This window comes from Teleopsis dalmanni, chromosome 1, assembly GCF_002237135.1.
Source record: "Teleopsis dalmanni isolate 2A chromosome 1, ASM223713v2, whole genome shotgun sequence".
Classification (NCBI taxonomy): domain Eukaryota; kingdom Metazoa; phylum Arthropoda; class Insecta; order Diptera; family Diopsidae; genus Teleopsis; species Teleopsis dalmanni.
The window spans coordinates 3048738-3072392 of record NC_051846.1 but is presented as its reverse complement, the minus strand read 5'-3'; the positions used below and the strand labels follow the sequence as shown (position 1 = coordinate 3072392).

The window sequence follows — 23655 nt, the reverse complement described above, 5'->3', positions numbered from 1 at the left end:
TTTTTTTTTTTTGATAGGTATATACTAAAATATTGTAACATTGTATTAATGTTATATAGTGCCCTGATAATGGCTATTGATTATAGTCGAAATATCGGTTAAAATAAAATCTTTTGAAAACATTTTTTAAAAAGTTTATTATATAACTATTGACTAATTAGTTTGTTAAGAAAATAAAATTGTTATATATTTTTAAAAATTTTTTGTTTTATTTATATATGTTATAATATATATAAATATTAATAAATTGTTGTAACAAGTAAATAATGAATTAAGTAATAACTATTTAAATAGGATGATAAGAAAATTAATTGGAAAATAACTTTAAAATAAATAAGAAAATTAGTTAATAAATAATTAATTGAATTTGTGTATTAATAATTAAATACATATATTAAGAAATTAAGATATGAATACATAAATAGATGTGTTTATTAATATGTGACTGCAATAGTAAAAAAATAAATAAATAAAAATAAATGATAAAAACAATACATATATGTTATAATAAAATTATAAAAATAAGTAAATAAACATAATGTATAATAAAAAAAATTTTTTAATAATTCATTGAAGATATTTTTTTATTAAATTCAATTTGTGTAACTTGATTTAATCTTCGACAATGTATAAAGGATAAAGGCTCAAAAATTCACAAAGCAGCATCGATGATGGGGAAAGGGCACAATAAGGAGAATAAAACTTCAGGAAGACACAGTTGCACAAAGGGAATCAATAAACTCGAATAAAATTATTCAAATGTCAGCTTATCGGAGGGAAAGAAGAAAAGTATCGCTTTAGTTTTACAGTCGACGCGCAATACAAAAGAAAGATGAAAGTGGGCCGCTATTAGCCCAGGGCTGGAGTACAATTGGATCTTATCAGGTTGTAGTTGAATAATTGGATTAATGTACGTTAATTTGTAAGCAAATTCGGAGCTGGTAGCGAATTGCTGCTTTTGCTGGGGTAAAACATAAAAATATGCAAAATAGAAATTAAATTTGTAACGCCTAAATAAATGACAATGAAAAATTTGCCGAAAATACTTATAATGCGCCGCTTGGTTTGCTTGGGATTTATGTCTCTACAACTGTTACGATGTCCCTAACAGAATAAAAGCGCTTAAGTAGCTTGTAAGTTGGAGCGGATCATAATTTAGTTCGGTAGTAACTTAAGATAAAGTCAATTCCAATTTACCTTTGTTTCGTTTGGATTTAATTTCTGTACACTTAAATTGAGGCTTGAATACTTCAAGCTTTCTACTTGTCGCTGGTAATTAAGTCAATTAAGTGCAACAGAATTTCACAGAATTGCATTCATAGCTCATTGAACATAAACTTTTATTATAGTGTATTTTAAATAACAACAAAGAGCAAATATAATGACTTTAAAAGGAAAATATGTCATAAATCAATTTGAAGTTTATTTCCTTACTTGTGCTCGTTAAGGGGAAATAATGGGAAGATATCTGCCGTTTTTTGAAATAATTTGATTATATCAAAGCATAGCAAATATTTTAATAAACTTAATTCACATAATTTAATATTAACTCAAAAATGTCTTTACTAAAATTTTCGTTACGAAATCTTGAATTGGCTTTTATTTTACTTCCCTTCTTGGTGCAAAATTTTCCTTTGTTGCATTTAATAATTTCCTTGGATTTATTGTTGATTCGAAAGCATATTGAAAATCAACTCCTCCTATTATGGATATCAACTCACATTGTCAAGGATTATGATATCCTTGGGTTCATTTTGTATTATCCTTGAGGCAGTGAAATTGAGTGTGGTACTCAATGAAAGCTCTTGTAGCGCATTATTTTGCCATCAAGAGTAAGTACATTCCATGCATGTACAGTTCATTTAAGCTAAGTCATTCCAAATATGTGTGCTATTCTATTTCTTCGCATAAAATCATTATTAAGACTCTCAGGCATCATCATCGACTATTCCGTATTGAGCTGCTTTAAGAATGCGTTGAATTGATAGGAAATGACAGCAAATTCTAAACACGTATCCTGGACTCACACACATATTTCTACAAATTTACTTAGTGATAGTAATATATTTCGTATTGGTTTTTGCTAAGTAAAATATGCAAACAATGTTTAAAATATACATAAATATAATGTAGGAAATTGCATGAATTCTGAAATATTATTTCCTATATATTTTGTGAAATATTTCATTAAATTGTGGATGCTTAAGCAAATTCCAAGCAAAATATAAAATTTAAATTGAGTATGTTTTTGCCTTCAAGGCAATTATTCAAAAGAGTTCAGTTTTTATCGAAGATGACATACTTTGGTATTTTCGGAAAAAATTAACTGTCATTTGGTCTTAAAATTTGAACCTATAAATATTAAAATATGATAAATTTTTATTAAATAATAGCATTGATTGGAGTTTCCATATCATAAAGTGGTGCATATATTTGGATTCATGTTTTCTGGTTACTGGGTCGAATCTGTTTATTATGATCTCATACAAAAATAGATAACTAAGGTTACTTTTTAATGTATTAGGATTGGGATAATATTATGTTTTATGAACTTTAAAGTAATATTGTATTTATTATTCAGTAATAAAAACTCTCTCTAATATGAGAGATAAGAAAAAACAATTCTACAACAGAGTTAGCTTCATAGATAATTGATATTTTTCTTTAGGGAGTTTTAATTTCTAAAGTAATATACTCTTTTTTATACATAAAGTTTTCTTAGAAAAGATTTTACTGCAAATATGATTATAGGCTGTTAAGGTTTGAAAAGCATTTCTAGAAACATAATCTGGAGCAGCTTTCATCTTAAATCGGACGTAACTCCGTGAATATTAGCTGCCTAGTGATCTAGTATCTTGAGTTTATTTTAGCAATTTCACATATCCCCATTGATTATGATGATTATGATGAATGCAGATTAAACTGTCATAAAAAATTTATTGAATGCTTTCTGCAAAAAAAATATATAAAATTATAAAGTATATAAATTATATAAAATTTATTGAATGCTTTCTGCAAAAAAATTGATGAGAACATAGAGGTTCAATTTAGTAATAATAGTACCGGCACAAATGATAGCTATCTCATTTGTAAGGGTAAGTAAACATATATTTAAACACGGCATACACTTGATTTAGACAACTAAATCAGTAAAAAAGCTGGATGAAGCTTAAGCACTCTTAATGGCAGACTACCACTACTACTTCAATTCTTGACTTTTAAGTAGAGCAGAAAGACTTAACAATTAACTCAAATCTAACTTTGTTACGAACATTAAGAGTAAATCATTCCAGGTATAATTGGGGTTTCGCATTTCTGCTTTAATTTTACTTCTGCATGTCCTACCTGGTGCCCCGGGACGTCCAGAACTTTGTCGGTTCCAACAGAGAGCTTGTCGGGAAATGTTATTATTTGGTCGCCTTATTATGTCTCCGATCGGTATGTGGCTATGAATCAATAATTGAAATTCACTGGGGCTTCTAAATTGACAGATTTCTTACTAGACACCGGTTTACAAACAACTAAATCCGAGATATTGTGCTGTACGTTTCTTTCCAAGTCTCGCACCCGTAAAAGAGGATAGACTTTATGTTTGAGTTGAATATGCGAAGTTCCGTTTTGGTGGTAAGTTGGGTAGAGTGCGTATGGATATGAGCGATATTTCCCATATACAAATTAAACATATATAATATACATAACAAAAAAATAAAACATTATTGCTGGTGTATATAAGTTCTAAAATATAAAACATTTAACTAAAGTTTAAAAAAAAATTAATGACTAAAAATCTGTATTAGTTGAATTTGACTTACATGTTTTTAGTAACTGTTTTTAGAAAAGTTCGTGTTCTGTGGATGTAAATTGATTTCGAATTGGTTTTTTTGCTTTCATGGAACTTTCTTAACTAAAAATCTGACTTTAATCTGTGCAACGTTTTCCAATTGTTAATTGGGAAATTTCTGTTGCGTTTTTCATTCACTTAAGATATTTTTTCATGTATTGAATCTTTTTTTGCTGAATTCATGAAAACTGTGTTTTGTGCAAAAGAAAGTTGAAAGCAAACTACAACTTTTTTAAGTCGACGATTTGTTTGTAGCAAATTAGATTGGCGCCAATTAAGTGTATTCCGGCCATGGATTTCTGTTAACTATGCATTTATTTTTTTCCAATTACATTTTGATTTGTTTGTTGTTAACTTTTTCATATGTAGAAAATCGCAAATCGTAAGTTGAATCCCAATTAAATTAATTATTAATAGGTTTTTTTAGACAATTCTTAATTAAAGTTCTAAATTTTAAATGGAAATAATATTTTAAAAAATTCAAATGAAAAAAATCTTAAAAGGTTTAACAATTTTACAATCATTTTTAAGTTGATGTTTTGCACATAATTTAGTAGCTCACTTAAAATATATTTATATTATATATGTTTATGTTATATGACTGCTCGTTTTGAGTTCTTTGAATTCTACTTCTCAAACACAGATAGTTGATAACACTTTAAGTATCGCAGAATGAGTTCAGGCATTATACTTTTAGATACTTTTCTTTGTCACTTTATCTCAAAAGCCATTAAGCAGTTCAGCCTTAAAAGTATTTTTATCGCGAAATAAGTATCTAAGACGCAAAAGCTAAAAGATTAACTGTTGCCTTCCATTGCGAAAATACACGCACTAAATCAACAGCGCCATAAACCTTTCAACTCTTCTGCCTGAAGACATTCCTTCTGTGTTAATTATTCCCGACAGTAAAAACAATGCTCAGAAAATTATGTCAAATTGTATTGCCAAATAAATTAGACATAAAAATAAATATTATTTTAATTTTATTGAAAAGGATAAATCCTTTGTTCATGAAATCTTTAATACTAACACTGAAACCGATTCAATGTTAAAAATTTAGAATAACTTTATTAGTGATACTGCACTGTAATCTTCAAAACACATTTTTTTATGAAATACATATATAACTTTTAAAGTATAAAACTCTGTTTCAGTACTAATTCCAAGTATATCTTTTCTTTGAATTTCATCTTTATTTTTTGGAAAAAGAGCTCATACAGATTCCGGCATAGCTCATTCCATAAAATTCGATACTCGTTGCCAACGCGTAAGGGACCATAGATCTTTCAAAGAGTTTTTCTGTCGAATGCTCCTAATGCTCTCTCGTCATTGTTAGTAAACTCCAAGCGTTTGTATCATTCAGCAGAACAAGTCATGATAAGAGACTTGTAAAGCGTGGTTTTCTTTTGTTGCGAGAGGGGTTTTTGTCTCAATCGAGTAGTTTTCAAGAGTGAATCTTCGTTGAATATATAGGCTGATATCATTTTTGGTGTCTACTCTGGCTCCCAAATAAACAAAGTCTTTCACAACTTCGAACTTACAGTTCTGCACCCTGACGTATGTTCCAAAATATCAATAAAGTCTGTGTAAAAGTTATAGATTATCTGATATTCAAATAAATAAAGTATTTCGTTGAGAATGGAAGATTTTTATTCTTGCGGGTAAAGTATAACACTAATCAATATTGATAAATGGAAATATAATCACTTGATCCATATTAACTGTTAGTGGTCTAAGGTAATACTCATTTAACAATTAGATCCATATTATTTTTTGTTGGGTTTTGTATAGATTTTGTATGAAAATGAAACATTTTGATGCATATTTGTCGAGTTAAGTTCAGTAGTCAAAACATAGCATGAGTTTATGTAGTTTGGTTTTCGATAATGATTATCAATTTAAATTCTATTTACTGTTTTCTGATAGAGAAATTATTTATTTATTTAAATAATATTTACTATTTATTTAAAATTTTTTATTGTTGGAAATTTAATTGTGGTCACTGTAATATTAAATATTTTGTGTAGTCACACATTAAAGAAAACAAATTTTCTACACGACTTCAAGTAAATATTTACAGTTTACACTTTAATTAAATGTTGTAATATTATATAAATATTATAAAATAAAATTACTTAAATTTTTCAATTACATTTAAAACCATTAAGAGTCACGATAATCAGGTTGAAGTGCCTCTCTTCTTATGTCAAAAATATATTAAAGTTACTAACATAAAATGCATATAAAATATAAATTTTATTCTAAAGTCTCCTAAATATTCTTCTAAGATTATTTTATATATGAGAGTAAATGTCATTTAATCCTTTAATGGCAATGTTTTTTATAGTTAATTTCATAAAATTTAATATGACAATATGTCATTCCATTCCAAATTAAAGTCATTACTTCTTCTTTGAGTTATTAGACTTAACAAAATGTATGAAAATATTTGAAGGCGGAGAAATCTTTTGTAATCTTAGAAGGTTTACATTCCGCATGCCAAGTTGGCATTTCTTGAATGCTTTTAATGCATCATTAAATATTTTTTATTTTCCACTTCAACGTTTTACTGCCGAACAACAAGTGCAGCGATTTTTGTCACAGATGGAAAATTCTAAGAAAGGCAAATGCGTGCCTTATGACTTCTCCGATGCGTGCTTAAGCATAAAAGATGGATTAGCATAAAATAATGACATTTATGAGTATTTAATGTTGCAAAAGTTTCTTCCATTCACAAATATTTTTATTTTGTTTTCCAGCTTATTTTTGAGGTGCTTAAAAAGTTTTAAGTACCGCCTTTGTGTACATTGTGAAGCTAATAATGACTTTGTTGCCTTTATGAACACAAATGCCTCTTAGAAAACTTAATATATTTTTATGAGTTCATCGAGTTTTCATTATATAGAACTTGAACTGTGATTGATTCTCTTGTTTGAAGTGCAAAAACATTTCAATGATATAAAAATAAACAACCCGTAATTACACCCTCAATAAAATATATAAACAAGGACATGGAGAGGCATGAGCAATTTGTGCCAAGATATATCTAAAACTTTAAAACAAAAGATATAAAACATATATTCTTAACTCTTAGGACTCACACCTTTTCACGTTTATATTCAAATCCAAACAAAGAAAATCATTCAATAGATGATCATAAATGATATCGGTTTAGAGATTTGCCTTAATTGCAAGAAATTTGATATTCTGACAAACGTTTGATTAAACGTTTCAAAACTGAATGTAGCAATAAATAGAATTGGAATACTAAATTATGGCCTGTAAGATAAACCAGAACATGCTAAGTTGTTATAGGGACAGTTTTCTCATTGAAAACTTTCTGTTTGCTCACAAAAAAAGCAGATCATACGTTATTAAGAATAAGGATCACAACTATTAATTACAACTATCTTTCAACTTGAAATTTTTGCAATGCAATGGTGTGTATATTTTCTATATTTCCATTTTGGATGTAACATAACTACCAGAATCCCAGAATAGCCATCCTAACTACTAGTTAGTCAACAATAATGTCAGTTAATCCTTATCAGGTACCATAAAGGTGAAGGATTATCTGGATAAGTTAAATATCTTAGGCTGAAACAATTAGATTTGGATTCGACACTTTAAGTCCATAAAGTTAGCACAATAGATCTCTAGTTCCCATCGCAAATCCTCAACTTAATAAAAAAATCCGTAGCTACATAAGTTTGTTTCTACTTAAATGAGTTTTGGTGCACAAGACCATCACTCCAACCTTACCTAATCTAATTGTTTTACTTGTAGTATTGCCCTAAAATGCAGATTATTTGATAAACTATAATAGTTACTTAAAAGTAGAAGAAATAAAAAAGCATCTCATTGCATACAATAATGATGAATCGCATTAAACATGGCATACAGCACTTACGATAACTTATTTTATTCGAATTAATTCTTTCAAATTGTTGGAGAAGTTAGCTATCTACAAGTTCCTAGTATGATTTGTACTTAAATAAGGTGCAGAAATATGTAGGGTTTTCCAATTAAGGTTCAGAGAAAGAGAGAACATTTTTTGTAACTAGGAAATGAATTTATTTAGCTGAACCAACGATAACCTGCAGCTACCATGCGACGGTGAAGATGCAGTAAACTCTTTAACATGCAACGACTTTTTTAGGGGGAACACACTTTAAGAATAGAAGAAAGCAAGTCCCAGAAACAAACAATACCTTAATCACAGTCTTGATTAAAGCATCTAGACAATCAAGATGTAAAACTGAATCATTGAAGATATTCGAAATATAGGCTTGTGAAACTGGAAGCACAAAATATTTGACAGATGGAACTAGAGCAGGTTGTTGAAGCCAAAACTCATTTTAAGCTGTGGCACTGGTATCGTCTTTTAGGGACATTCGATTATACATGTTTCATGTTATCTACAGTTCAGAGGAGAAGTTTCTTCATCCACACGAAAACGGTACTTTATCTTAAAAATAAATTCCATTAGATTTAAAAATTATTGTCTGAAATAAATTAAACCAACCAATGTGTTTTCCTTCTAAATATAAATCCATTGACTTCAGATTTAGTAATTTAAATAAAAATGTTTGCTTTCTATTTTATATACTCCAATGCACGTTTAATAAAATTTCTAATACAATTTCCCATAATTTTTACTCGCTGCTATATATTTTGTTGAAATTAATTTTTTATAGCACAAAATCACCATTTCTCATATATTGGCAATATATTCTCGATAAAATTGTCATTTCTATTTCCTGCAATTTTCAGTACCTCAAATGCTTCTACAATAATAAAATATTTTTATATCTATGCGCCAGTTCTCGTACAATAAATAATAAAAAAAATGTGAAAAATAATACCAGAGTTCATTATAAATGTGCATACACGCACAGATTAAAGCCATTTCCTATATACGGTCTGTGGTCGTAGAGGAGATTTTATTATTTATTGTGCTATTATGTCTCATAAATTCTATTATTTGCTTTAGCTATAAATTTTGGGGCCTTTAAATACAGTTCAATTTGCGATTTATACGAGCCTTCGAATCTGCATACATTTCTGTTGGCCGATGTAGATGCGTACGCTTAGTTTCCTGTGTAGGACACGACAAGTACCTGTGTAGGTGGACCACCAAGCAACTTCATAATAATTGCCATTAAAAATGGTTGATGATGTTTTCATTGAGGATGTGGCCATAATTTTTATCATCCACTTACTTACTAAGCCACTTGTAGGCGACAATTTCAAAGGATGCTGTTTCATATATTGTGTGGCTGGATTTTGCCTTTTATTACTCTTTTATAGTTGGGTTATAATAACAATTGTTGCTATGGGCACTGTTTGTGCTGTACGAATGTAGGTTAAGTTGTTAAAGGATATAAAAATATGGTCAATATAGAGTACATAATAAAGTATATATAGTGTTATTATGTGAATGATTTGAAATAAAATCACTATTTTAAAAAATTACTATTTTTGAACATACAAGTAAATTTGTAAAATTACGAAGAGATTTATTAATTATTGTAATATTAAGTTAAAAGCTTGTCATATTATCACACGTATAATTGAGTAAAGTTGATCCATTTATCACAGTTAATATATAAATGAATATTAAAAATAACAATATTAACGTTAAAGTGATATTTGTATCAGGTTTGATAGTATGGATGTTAGGTTAGGAGTGGCAGCATATATAAACTAAAACTCACTCGAGCACAAATAATGACACATTGTGATACCATGGATGAGACAGTGTCCACACGGGTCCTGACGGGCCACCTTAAAGATAGAATTCTAAAGCATCTAGAGCATAACCATCGTTTCTCTGATATTTATTTAATTTTTGGTGTGATTCTTATACGATTTCAAACATTTTTTATAATCCTTGAGAACATTTATTGCTTAGTATCCTAATAACAATACTCTGTATGTAACTGGGAAACCTTGCAAAGTTTTTTGTATACACCCAAAGAGAATTTTAAGTAGGATTTAGGGTGATACTGTGAGATAAAATCATTATGTATCCATGAGAGATGAGAGAGAGATCTTTATGTATCCATTGGCTAAGACATTACATTACTATATCCTTGTTGAATTTGCTCAAGGTGATAGGTCAGAGGTTTTATTTTGTTAGCCATGAAACCGAATTCATGCTTATAAATCTGTTAAGTATGCAACGTATAGTTTTCTTTATTATCAACCGCTGTCTGATGCCTATCTGGAAGCCTTATCGACTTTCTTGAGGTGTGAGGTTTGCGTTTAATATAAAGTGTAACTGTATACTTGTAAGATTGGAAGTCAGTGTAATGTGTTACTTTGAAGATAATGAATTTAAAAAAAAGCTTCTATTTTTTATAAACCATATGTCTTATATTAAATTTATCTAAATTTTTATTTAAAATTTATACATTTTTATTTTTTGCAGAAATTGGTAGCAGACAACTCAATTTATGATTTTGAGAATATATTATTTTTTTTTGCTTGTGTGCTGACTGCAGTCGGTGCATAGTTAAAATTTAATAGAAATAAATTGCAGTTGTGAAGGCCTGTGAAAAAATACGCCCAGAACCAGTAATGAGAGAAACCAACGAATGGCCACATTTTCAATAATTGAATTATTTGCTGTGAAACTATGAATTTTGAATAATTTTAAACAATTTTTTTAATATGTCACGAGCACCCCACGGCTTTCTGTGCACTCGTATATGAGCAAATCAAGTAAATTATTTGGTTGAAATATGCAATATATATGAAATGCCACAATGTATAAAAAAAAAATTATATATTCGATAATTAATAAAATAATTAAAATGTATAAAAAAAACATAAATATTTAAATATTTTTTCTATCTTTACCATTTGTAGGTATAAAAATGTATTTAATTGATATCACAATTTGTGTGGGTGTAGTTCATTATGAGTATTAACTGTTAAAAATAATTAAATTCGATATTATTATCAATAAATAAATCTTTTTAATCATACAGTAAATTAATTTAATCATTAACGAGAAATTATTATATTAAAAAACTTTCCTGCCAGACTAATTAAACCGCCGGCATTGAACGTTAACCAGTGAAAAAAATTAAATAATTAAAATAAAATATTAATAAATCAAAATATTGTAATAAAAAAATTTAGAGTATTTTATGTAAATCAGCTAATAAAAATTATCCGGAGATTTGGTTTAATTAAGTCAGAGACTAGAGCAATACAAAAACAAAAAAAAAATAACGCATTATAAAAACTTTTATTAAGGTAAATATTAATTATTTTCCTTAATTAAAGTTGGTAGTAAAATAAATAAAATATGAAGAAAATAAATTAATTTTTAAATCGAGTGAATTTTTAAAAAACTAAGTATATTAGGATGCCATTAAGGTATATAGGCAATTTATTTTTCGAAAAATCGGTTGGGGGCACCCCCAGATCGGTTCATTTTACTAAAAAAAATAATCTGTGTAAAATTTTAGTTCAATTGAATAAGAGTAAATGGTGCTCCAAGAGTCCCAAGAGGATCATAAACTCAACAAGCTCTTTGATTTTTATTCGACGATCTTGTAGAACTGTATTTGCTCCGACTTAATATATAGATAGCTTTTGAAATAGTTAAAGAGTGTTAAGGAGTTGAATCGTATAATTTGCTGAGCTTAACCTTGAGCAGATCGTATTGTTGTTGCTGCTATACGATATAAGAGTATCGATCTAACATTCATATTATCAGTGTTTTACTAAGATGATATTGTTCATTCCCCAGTTTTACAATGTATCAATCATTTATTATTTATTTCAGTCATTAATTTTATAAAAAATATTTATTAAATATATTTTTTATCCATCATTGTGTTCCATCTCCAAAATGATGGATTGGAATATGGTACTTTTATCCTAGTATTCAATACTAATAATTGTGGATCATCATATGGAAGCAAGCCTGGATTATTAAATATTTAATAAATTACATTACGTACATTCTTTTACTCAGCGTGGGACTATATAGAGAACAATTGAGTTTACTTATATTTCATAAAAAGCAAATAATTTACATGAAATACTAATAAAAAAATATTTAAAATTATAAGTGGAATATCTCTTAAACAGAAAACCATAGATCATTTTTCAAGTTGACGCAACACAAGAACTCTCCAGCTGGGATGTGCTGCGTTTAACTGGAGGTCAATATCATTTGGTTTTTATATGGATTGTATCGTTAAACGTTTCAAGACTTGTTTTGAATTCACGGATTTGCATAAATCTTAAAGTTACCTCAGCGTTTTGGATAATTTACGCAAATTTGCATAAATACGCCAATTGCAGCAACGAGTTGCAAGTGATGAAGGCTTTTGCGTGCAACATTTGGTATCATTAATCTTGATACATACAGAGCAGAGCGTATGTGATGCAGTAAAAAATTGGAGCTAAGTTGTGTGTTGTCACTTCAGCAAATCGGTAATAAATCAAGCTTAACATTATTTAAGATGTTAATCAGTGAATTTAAAGGTTAAAAAGCTGAACTGGTAGATTTATCATTCGTGAAAGAAGAACTTCCACAGAGAGAGAGACTGATTTGTAAGTTAGTAGGTTATTAATATGCATAAAAATAAATGCTAATACTCGACTGAAATAATAATTTCGAAAAATAGCAAAAAAAATGTATGTAAAATAAAACAAATATTAATCAATAACTTGTGATTGGAGTGAAAATCATTTTTATTTTAAACTAAAAATAAATTTTTTTTATACAAGTATCGTTGCTTTACTATTTTTGGCGTATTTCGCAAATTGCGAGTTGGAATACCTTTGGTCAAATGTCATTTACGTGATTGCTGTTCTCGTTTACTGGTCCAATGGTCCAAGCTGCCAACAATTCGGTTCTTTATGTTGCTAAAATGAGTTTATTGCCCACAGATTGCGATATCGATATGCAAGAACCAAATATGCTTTTTTGTTGCCTCGAAGATTGCAATCCTTTGCTGCGGTTCGCTGAGAGGAAGAAAGTTAAAACAGCAGCGACATGACAAATTGAATAATGTCCTAAGAGCGGTGAACATGCGCGCGTTTTTCCGTCGTGCAAAAAACGCAAGAACTCAACCGCTCCGGTTGAACTCAAAGGCAACGCGATTACGACAAAACAATGAAATAAATAAAATCAGACGCAATTTTGCAAATGCAATAATCAAATATACATATTGTATATAAAAAATGTTAAATAAAAACTTAAAATAAAAATACAAAAAACAAATAAAAAAAATATAAAAGTAAAATGAGCACAAGTATTTTAAAGTTTTAAGTTTTGCAGTTACAACACAAATTTGTGGCAGTTGGCAAATTTATATGAGGTGAGAGGTGCTGCAGAACTGCTCTGGAAATAAGCAAAGCAACCAAGTGTTTCAATAGTTCCACAATGTCCCTAAAACTGAAAAGAATTTCTTCGGAAATAAAAAATTTAAAACAAAAAAGGAAAATATTTCAAACATACGGAAACAAAGCCTTCAAGACCCCCAAGGGCGCAGTGGTAGCTGCCAATAAAATGTTTAAACGAAGATTGAAAAAAGTTTTTCGGTTTAAACATTTCTGAAGGAAAGGCCAAAATTACTTTGAGATTTTACAAATCCGGGCTTTTATTTTCAGCTGTTGGTTGTCAGAGATGACCCTTAAGGTTTTGTCGTTAAGAGGTTCCCTTTTTATTCTGCGTAAATACGCGTTCTCGAAACATAATCAGTTTTTACTTTCAAATTAATTAAAGTTAATTTTTTTTATTTATATATATCTTTTTATTAATTAAAAATATATCTTTTTATATGTTAATATATCTTTTTATTCAATTTAATATTAATATGTACAATAGAGCAGACTTTATGGAGAGGAGTAAGAGTTTTATTAATGCTGATTCCTTAAATCAATTAATTAAACAACAATAGAGTTATTAAATTCATATAGAGTTGCATACATAGTATTACAATTTCTTGTCCTTAATATATATACATAACCTTAAAATCGGTAGTAACAAAAAAGATTCTTACCCAAGAATCCATATTAGATGGATTAACTCATTTAACAAAAAATAGAAAAACGAGAAAAACACAGTTTTTGCTGTTCAAGCTAAAGATTATTTGGATTCATTAAAGAAGTTTTCATCACTTTCTAAAGACTATATCTTATAAGTGACTACCCTCAGCTTGGATGACCCGATACCCCGTTATTTTGGAATTTTCGATCGTTTTTGCAAATGTTTCAGTTGCAATCGAGGCTACATACTGGCGTATATTAACCTTAAGCTCATCTAACGACCTTTGGTAATTGATATAAGTTTTTGACTTTAAGTAGCCTTTGAAGAAAAAATTTGGCGGTGTCGAAACGGGCGCACACGGACGGTAGTCACAATTACCATATTTTGATATCAAGCAACCGCACTCAGCAAAATAATTTGATTGATTCAACTAGATTTTAACTAAATCTCAGGTTAAAATATTCTCAGGTTATTATACGCATCATACCATATGTTGGTTTTCATATGTTCTTTGACACATGAGCTAACATATTTCTGACAAAATGATTAGGTCAATTTACAATTGTCTTCAACAAATCTATTGTGATAGAAGCTGTATGAAGTGGTGCGGTATCTTGTTCAAACCAGAAATGCTGTTTACCATTTTTGCGAATCATCAGTAACGAAAAATCGATTATCATAGCCTAATAATGCACTTGATTGACGAAAGTTGAAGACGGTGTTGAAAATATATGGTCCGATCATAATATCAGCACAAATTTTGCACCACGTTGTCACTTTTTGGCAGTAAGAAGCTGTTTTTTCATGAGTTGAGAGTTTTCTATTGCGTTGAATCGAAAATTTTATTTGTTTACGGGGTCGTTTAACTAGAAATGCGCCTCATCACTTGTAATGATTGTTTGTCAAAAATTTTTCTTGTAATCAGTACGTTCGACTGGTGTGTATTGCTGCACAGCATTAAATTATTCACCTCATTAAATTAAAAGTGTTGCCAGTGAAGTGTTGGCTTAACTGAATATAGCCCACCCTATACAATATCTTAACTAGTACTGACGGTGTACAGTGTATCAGAAATTAGGCGATTCAAAATTCTGTATTTCCTGAACAAGCAGAGATATTGAAATGACCTTCCTTTTGAATATAATTTGAGCTCAATTGGCCTACCAAATTTGGGCTCAATTGGGTACCAAATTTGGGCCCAAACATGGTTCATTTTTACATTTCCATACTAACCTTCAAATAATGATAGATAGAAAGTTAAAATTCAGTGTACTAAATATTTGCATTATAATACATATGTCCTAAATTTTTTATTATATTTCACAGTCTATAACACCTACTTGCATTATAATACATATGCCCTAATTTTTTTATGATATTCCACCCATTGCAACACTCACCGCGGTGGCTTGAACTCAAGTGATAGAACTATTATATATTCAAAATAGATAAAATACTAAGTATTTTATACTACATATTTTACAAATGGTATATTTCAATTTTTTTAATTTATCTTAATTAGTTTCAATTGAACTCTGGACCTCATGCATCTATGACGAATGTTTAGCCTTACTTTCATAGAAAACTTTAGTCAACTCAGCAGATTAATCTTTAATATGACGTTCATAGGTTTTATGTGTTACTAAATGGATTCAGATATATTAAAAATGAGCATATTTTTGAATGACTGATTGGACTGTCTCATATATGAGGAAATTTTTTTGCATTGATTTGTTGATTACTCAGTACGTGACACTGCGTCTATTGTTTTATTATTATATATTGTGTAAAAATAACTTCGGAAAAATTATACTTTAAAAATCATGTAAAAAATGAATTTAAATATTACTTCACTCGTTCTTTTTAAAATTTTGTAGTCCTTTCTCTAAAATATAAAAATTAAGAATAGGAAATAATAATTTTTTGAAGCACTAAAAAACAAAAAAAAAACAAAAAACAAATAAAAATTAAATAGAAAAATAAAATAAAAAATAATATTTAAATTTAAAAAAATAAAATTTAAGTACAAATAAAAATATTAAACATAATGAGATGCACTTTCCAGCCATTATATTAATATATTATGATTTAAAAAAATATATAAACAATTTATTTGGTTAGATACTTTGTTTTAATCAGCTCTTAAAAATTGACTGTCTCTTAAAAATGTACATAAAATTTATTAGGAATAATGAATTAGCTTACACTCATGGGATTTAATTTCAATATTTGCAAAATTTGCCGAAATTAATTAGTTTAACACTAAAAATCAATACAAAAAGTCATAACTTTAGTTATAATTACATATTAGTTGCAGTTATAGTGCAATTAAGGGGGCAATTAGGAATAAATTAGATTAAGTTACATTTATAATAAGTAAAATATAATTGTAAAATATTCTTCCGACCAATTATAGTTAATAAAACATAAGCAGACGGAAAATTTAAGATCCGTGGCAGGGTTATGTGGCGGACTTGACAGGTGGTACTGACTATGGCACATTAGTTAATGTCAGTTTCAGTTGTTATTTTGCTATTTACAAAGGGACCAGTTTAGTGGCTTAATAAATGACCAGCGGAAACTAAAGGTGGAACATTATTTAATGACTTAATTTTGCCACAAACCAACCGTGGTGACTAGCTTCAAATATAATTATACTGCACTTCAAAAGACACTGTATGCAAAGCTAAGTCACAGACTTCTTTGATGTGGTTACGTGTGGAGTTTAATTATCCACTAAATATACCAGAATGACTACAAAAAGTACAAAAAAAATATATATAAATATATTAAAACTGTTTAATGCAAAAATAATTTTTAAAATAAAATTGATAAAAATCAAAATTATGACTCTGGAAACAAAAGCAGGATTTTTAGTTTAAGCTCATAAATTTTAATAAAATTAAATTTTAACAAAATTAAAAAGAGAGACGAATATATAATAAAGAAATGATTATTAACATAATAAATTAATAAACATAATTTATAATTTCCACCACCTTATCAGCCGGCGTTTAAATGCATATAAATTCCTATATAAAAATAGACATAAAAGCTGATTTATTATCAGAAACAATTAGTGCTGGCAACGCGTCTCAAATGAGTTTGTAAGCCCAGCGGCAATGGAGCAATTACACCCGCTGCATGAGGCAGCACACAGCAAGGGAAAGATACAAGCTACGCATACAATTAATAGATACGCATTTTGTTGAGATACTTGCAGTACAGAAATTTTCAGCAAAATTAATTAATTCATTCATCGCACAAAAGAAATGTGAAAAGTTTTTAATGAAATAATTTACCTTTTGGGTATAAAGAAAATAAAAAAAAAAATTTTTTTTAATTGCTATAAAGATACTATACGTGTATAACTATTCGAAATTATTCAACAAAAGAGACAAAGGCATCAGAACTAGGCCGCTATCAGCACAGCAATAACCATAGTCATAACCATAACCATAACCGAGAGATACAATGGTTTGCCTTTATAAGCTGCCAAAAATATTGAGTTTCCTTCATTGGTCAGCACAGCACAGCAGAGCACATCCCAATACAAGACAAAACACACTTGTTAATGTGCTTAACCACTTATTTAAGTCGACTTACACGCATGACCCGACGTTCGTCGGTGCCGCGCGCCCTAGGAATCCAGAGAGCAAAGTGTTATTTCCTAAACTTGTGGAATTATAGATGCAACCTAAATTATTTAAATTTTCATCGCATTTACATAACATCGGATTAAAAATATTTTCGAATTCATTTACATAAGTGAAATGGACTAAATTTATTGCCGGTTGATGTCTATATTTTTGGCGGTTGCACCTTTTAAAACTTCACATTTTTCGTTATTCTAAAGGCACTGAAGTCATTATAATAAACACGACAAACAATAAATAATCTTGAGTTATAAAAATATTTTCAAACTTATAAAACAAAAATACTTTTTTCAAAGAATTTGATACTCTGAGTTCATACCAAAGCAAATAGAAGTTACCTCTTTCCATCAGAAGAGTGTTAACACATGTTTTATTTTGGAATTATAAGACAAGTTGAACTTTTTCTTATACTTAGCCATAAACAAGATAGTCAATAGAATATTTGATATAAATAAAGAAGCAACATTTTTCAATAACCAACTCTAATGCTAAGAAGTGAAAGTCATTTCTCTTTAAGAACTGTATAATAAAGAACGAATTTCTCATTGGAAAAAATAAGTTTTGGTGATGTAGAAAATTAAAAAAAGTTGACTTTATCTAAATAAAAAACTTATATATATTGTTTCTTAAAATTCCAACTTAGTATAAAAACAATCTAAGTAGTTTGTTTTGATTTGGACTTATATTTGGATTTGATTTGAACTTATAAATGCAACATAACTCGTTAACATTAGACTTATGCCAAACAGAAGAATTTATGCTGAAGACTATCCTGCGATTACATTAAATGAATCTTCTGTCTTTACCAAAAATTGTCTAAAATAATTGTGAATTTATTTATATCGTCGCTTAATTAAAAAAATCCATATTAACACATAAAGCTGTTACCAAGTTTCGGCTTGACAGAGCATATCGCTCCAGGGGCGTCTGCAGCTTTCGTGTTATCTCCATTCTCATACATCCAGCGCTCCCTCAATTTAATCACTCCATCGAAGACACGGTTTAACTCTACACCTTCTTTCTCCAACTACCGCTATAAATAACTTTTTGGTGGAGCTACTTCATTCATTTTCAAGGCATGACTAAGCCAACGAAGATGCTGGATGTTAATACGCTGAGTTATATAAATATTGTGGTGCAGCTCGAACAGGAACAGGTTTATTCGGCTGCGGTTGTCGTCGCCAACTCGTGGAGTAACAAGTATCTTACGAAGAACTTTTCTCTCGACAACTGTCAATGGTGTTCCATCGTTATATAGTAATGTGCAGGTTTCAGCGATCAACACATAGAGACAACTGGAGACATCAATTCAATATAATATAAGAACAATTCAATATTAATATTAAAACACATGTTACCATTTTCGATACAATTCTTAGTTAAGTTTGTGAAACAAATTCAAACTTATGCTATTTAAAAGCTAATCTATATAACATAGAAGCTAACCTATATACATAGGGACCACATAGTTTAGGAATAATAACTGTATGATTATTCTAATATGCTTTAAGCATCTCTGGTGTAAGGAATTGCATAAGTGCATATGAACATTACATAGGCTATAAAATAGGTGTATATTTTCTTGGACATTTTTTGTGCTTGTTTTCTAAAAAATGAGGTCTCAATAGATAAACCACAAGCTGAGTGAACTATAACGTATCTGATTCACAGATTATTTTTAATCATCTCACGGACCACCGGTTGGAAACCACTGTTTTAAGTCAAGTGAAATAAGTGTTTAAGATCATCGACAGGGATGTCTTTCAGGATGTAACAAATTCTTTGAACAATTCCTATTTCAATAGGAAACTTTCTTTCTTTTGATTAATAAATTCATTTTTCCGGATCTGTAAGAGTACGAAATTTTAAGAGGATATAATACGGCTAACATATGCTTAACAGTACATACTCACTACAAATACTAAACCATATCATTCCAATAAATCTACACGGTATAAAAGTTTTTATATCTAGTGGGCTTATAAATTTTTCAAATAAACTATATACCAAGTCAAAACTTTTTGTGTTTTAGTTAAAATAAATTCCCCTTTGGCAAACGTTACTCAAAATTATTATTCCAAATAAAAATTAAAATTACAATGTATTTATAATGAAAACTTGTGTACAAAATATAGCTCAAGATCGCAGTTTAGTATACGAAACTTAAAAGGCGATATGTCGTTTAAAACTATGAAGAAAATGTAAAACTACTAATTAAACAAAATATATTTCCAGTGCTATTAAAATGAATAAAAGCTTATGAAATGAAAAAGTGAATAGAAGTGCATATATGTATGTAAAAAAAATATAAATGTGAGATACAATATACTCTTATTAAGAATTCTTGGTAAGTGCTTAAGCATTAAGAAGTAGAAATTATTTTTTTTATAATTATTTCTAACACGATTTTCAGTTAATAATGTATATACCTACTTATACCGCTCAATAGTTATGAAAATGTAAGTACCTGAATCTCCGAAAAAAAATTTTTTTTCAAGATATTCTTCTTATGCACAATTTTTGACATGAATCAAATTTTTTTTCTAGGTAATTGGATTTCAAGGAAATAATGACAATTGGTCTTGATTTTGACTTTATGTAACAAGAACATGTACTCTGCTCATCAAATTTGCCTGTTGTAAAAATCGGCGACCTCATAGTATGCATACTTGACTTTGTTCCTCAGATGTTACCCAGAAAGAGTAGCAACCGAACCATTTAATCAGAGGCAAGCTTTTTAGTATTCAAAACAATCTGGTATTCCATATCATAATATTTTAGTATTCCATCGGGCACTATCGAATTTAGACAGTAATAGTAATCTAAGTGGGCAGTGAAAAAGTAAAAGGACATCAGATTATTAGTATCCATATAAAGAAATATAGGTAATTTTTATGACCCTCTCATAACTGTTCATAATTTTACTATAATTTTCTACAGCATCAATGACGATTTCAGTTGTTTTGGAACCTTTTTGTCACATAAACTGTGATTATTTTTTTAAGATTTTTATTGAATCGGTAAAATATCAAAGGTTGAAAGTAAGTATATGGTATATTCCAACACACACACCAATAAAAATATTCCTTCTATCTAAAATCGAGTTTCACTAGTTCCAGTTTAACGTCACATCTGAGAGTTACTAGCTTGAGAGTGTGGAATTCTGTTTCCGTAAAGGACACTTTGGCTTGAAATGTAATTATATTTTATTACTTAAGTTGCTTGCTTAATGATTCTATATATTAGTTATTGGATCGATTCTGCTGACTTGGATTTATTAGTATACGAAGCAAATGCAGTTCGGGGCATTGTGACAGAACAAAAAAGAGTAAATCGATGGGGTTGTGCAGTGGAACTTAACGCATGATTAATTCTGCTTTTAAAAAAGGACTTAAGAGAGAAACCCCAACAAAATACTTCAATGAAGCAGAGTTTATAATAATTAATTAGTGTTGGAACTATGGTAACATAGACCAAATTTCCTTAGAATTTCTATTACAAAAGTTTGGCATATCTTTAATAAAATTCGAGCAATAATAATTATAGTGTTTATATATTTATGCAGAATCATTGTAACAATGACTTAGGACATAATTTCCATATTATATATTCTATTATATTGAGTACCAAACACCTGGTCGAAAACAGGCTAAGAGGTGTTGATCTATCTATATGCACCAAGATTTGACTTCACTGTTCCGAACATTTATTTTGCACAAAATCTTCTAAAATTACCTATAGAGAATATAGCAATAAAACGTATCTATTAGGTAGTGTCAATGTATTTTGAATGTATATAGCTTACATTTGACAACGATATTAATATCGAGAAATGTTGAATTGATATGTTTATTACGCTTGAAATAAAAATGTTTCTGATATGGTTCAGTATCAGTATATGCTACAATCATAACAGTATCAAACATATTTGAAAGTCCACGTAAACCATGGTATCTACTTCTAGTTCTAAAACATATGTTATGTAAATTGATTTTTCCGCTTGTTCCACTGAAAATTCTTCAACACCGATATCTCTGATATATTGAACAAGTTGTATTTTCTACTTTCTTCTTCTTCATCAAAAGTTTTAATTCAATACCTATTAATCCAATTAGAGTGTAGAATGAGCTCTACCTGACTTACTGTTAATGATTTTATTCTGCTTACTACTTGAACTTATTTCCAAATTTAGTCTCTTCTTTTTTAAAGTTAGTCTTGGTCATATAATATATAATTTGAAATTCTTGAGACGTGTTCATTTCTTTTAAGAGACTATTTATACCATGTTTAATATTAACTTATAGCAGCACTTTTGCTATTTCGCCTATATCATTGTTGTATGCTGCCAATTTTTTGAGAAATGGATGAATGTCAAGACGTAAACCGGGTTTGAAAACTGAGGCGTAGTTTTTTTTGTCAATTTTTTTCGGAAGCCCTTGAGAATATTTCGAAGTTAATATATTGTGTTTATCAAATTTCACACATACTTTGCATTGATTCAATCATGTATTATTGTATATTGATATTTAATTAACAATTTTTAGGTAATAATTGTGATTCCTTTTTTATATTTTTTAAATCATAAAGTAGCTGAATTAAATACTGTTATATGTTCAACATATCAGGAAGGTACTGTTCGAATATATTAATACAAGACTTCTACTATAAAGATATTATATTAGAATATATTATTCGCTGATTCATTCAATTTATAAAATTATATCAATTTCCTTGACAATATCTCTTGACAAAATTTCTTGGGTTGGAAATCTGCAAAATCTAGCATATTCTCGATATGCAATTTAAATGATGTAGAAGATCTTTAAGACATTAAGGACATTTCTTTAATTTTATTTTAATATTTGGTCATTAATGTCTGTATTCAAATTTATTTATTAATTTTGTCAAAAAAGTTAGGTGGATTACATATACTTATTACATATTAATCAATCCTTTACAAAGTAATATCTTTTCGTATTCGAAGTTTTTAGTTTAACAAGTTTCTAAAATTAGTAAGATAAGTACGATTCTATTAAATATTAATTATTAACTTCAACAAAGTCTTCTAGTTTCTACACCATCAATTTAAGCATTAATGTTTCCATCTACCATATCCTTCATGAGCCTAGTTTAAGGTTTAAATTTTTATAAGCAATTGGATTCACGAAACGACCAGATTTGTTAAGAGTTCTCAATCAGAAATTCTACTAACAAAATCGGAAATGAAGCACCCACACAAAATCCAATTAGGAAAAATGAATAAAAACCTGCATGACCTTTTCCTCCTCCTTTCTCGGTCAGGATTTGTTTACATATCGGACGCGTGGAATCACTTCAACAATGCCAACATAAATAAAACAAATTGCGAGGGAAAGCAAATAAAAATTTAGTTAAGCAAACATATGGAAATGTGATGAAAAAATGAAAAAATACTCAAAGGAAAATAAATAAGAGAACGAAATACAATACTCAAAAAGTAACGAACTGAAAAAGTAAAAGCAGATAATGGGAGGAAAAAATTCAATGAATTTCAAATTCAAATCAAAATAAACGTTGAGAATTTCTAAAACAAACGGACTTATAGATACAGTGGTCGCACAAGGCAGAAAGTGGAAAGATACAAAGTTGTCTAATGTATGTATGCTGTCGGTCAATGCATAGCTATAAAATCATAATTTTAAGGAATTTTAATATAAAACATAAATTGAAACAGAAGAATGGTTTTCCTCAACCAAACTGGTATGTTTACGTCCTCACATGTTCTTCAGCAGGCAAGGACACCTTGCCCACTGTATGAATATTATTCCTCCCCTCAATGTGCACTTGGCATATGTTGGAATATTAAACATAAATAATTCAATGGGAAAAGTGAATAAGGTCAATTTAGTACACAAATACGAATATACATATGTAATACGTGCACACACAGGACACACATTTGTGTCCTTGCTGCACCCACACACACGCAACGTATTGGCATGTGAAGTTAAGGGATTCTTGGCTGGGTTTCGATTTGCTATCGTTACTTGTTGATTTCTGATAACGGAACTGAAATATTTTTGGTATCCTTTCGCTAAAGAATTTTCTTGTTTTTTTGCATATCCTTTATTTATTTTGTATGAAGTGTTCCTGCTTGACTT

At 29.1% G+C, this 23655-nt stretch overlaps 2 long non-coding RNA genes across 3 annotated transcripts; both read left to right on the top strand.

Annotated features, from left to right (window-relative positions):
- The first annotated feature begins 19564 nt into the window (after positions 1-19564).
- On the top strand, positions 19565-20135 carry LOC119669309. Its single transcript, XR_005251592.1, has 3 exons — positions 19565-19862; positions 19929-19974; positions 20063-20135. It is a non-coding gene; the product is annotated as an uncharacterized LOC119669309 (long non-coding RNA).
- Positions 20136-20299: 164 nt separating this feature from the next.
- LOC119669308 lies at positions 20300-21055 on the top strand. Of its 2 annotated transcripts, none has more exons than XR_005251590.1 (4): positions 20300-20400; positions 20456-20556; positions 20629-20710; positions 20762-21055. It is a non-coding gene; the product is annotated as an uncharacterized LOC119669308 (long non-coding RNA). The 2 variants fall into 2 exon arrangements; XR_005251591.1 differs by having other exon boundaries at positions 20620-20710.
- The last annotated feature ends 2600 nt before the right edge of the window (positions 21056-23655 follow it).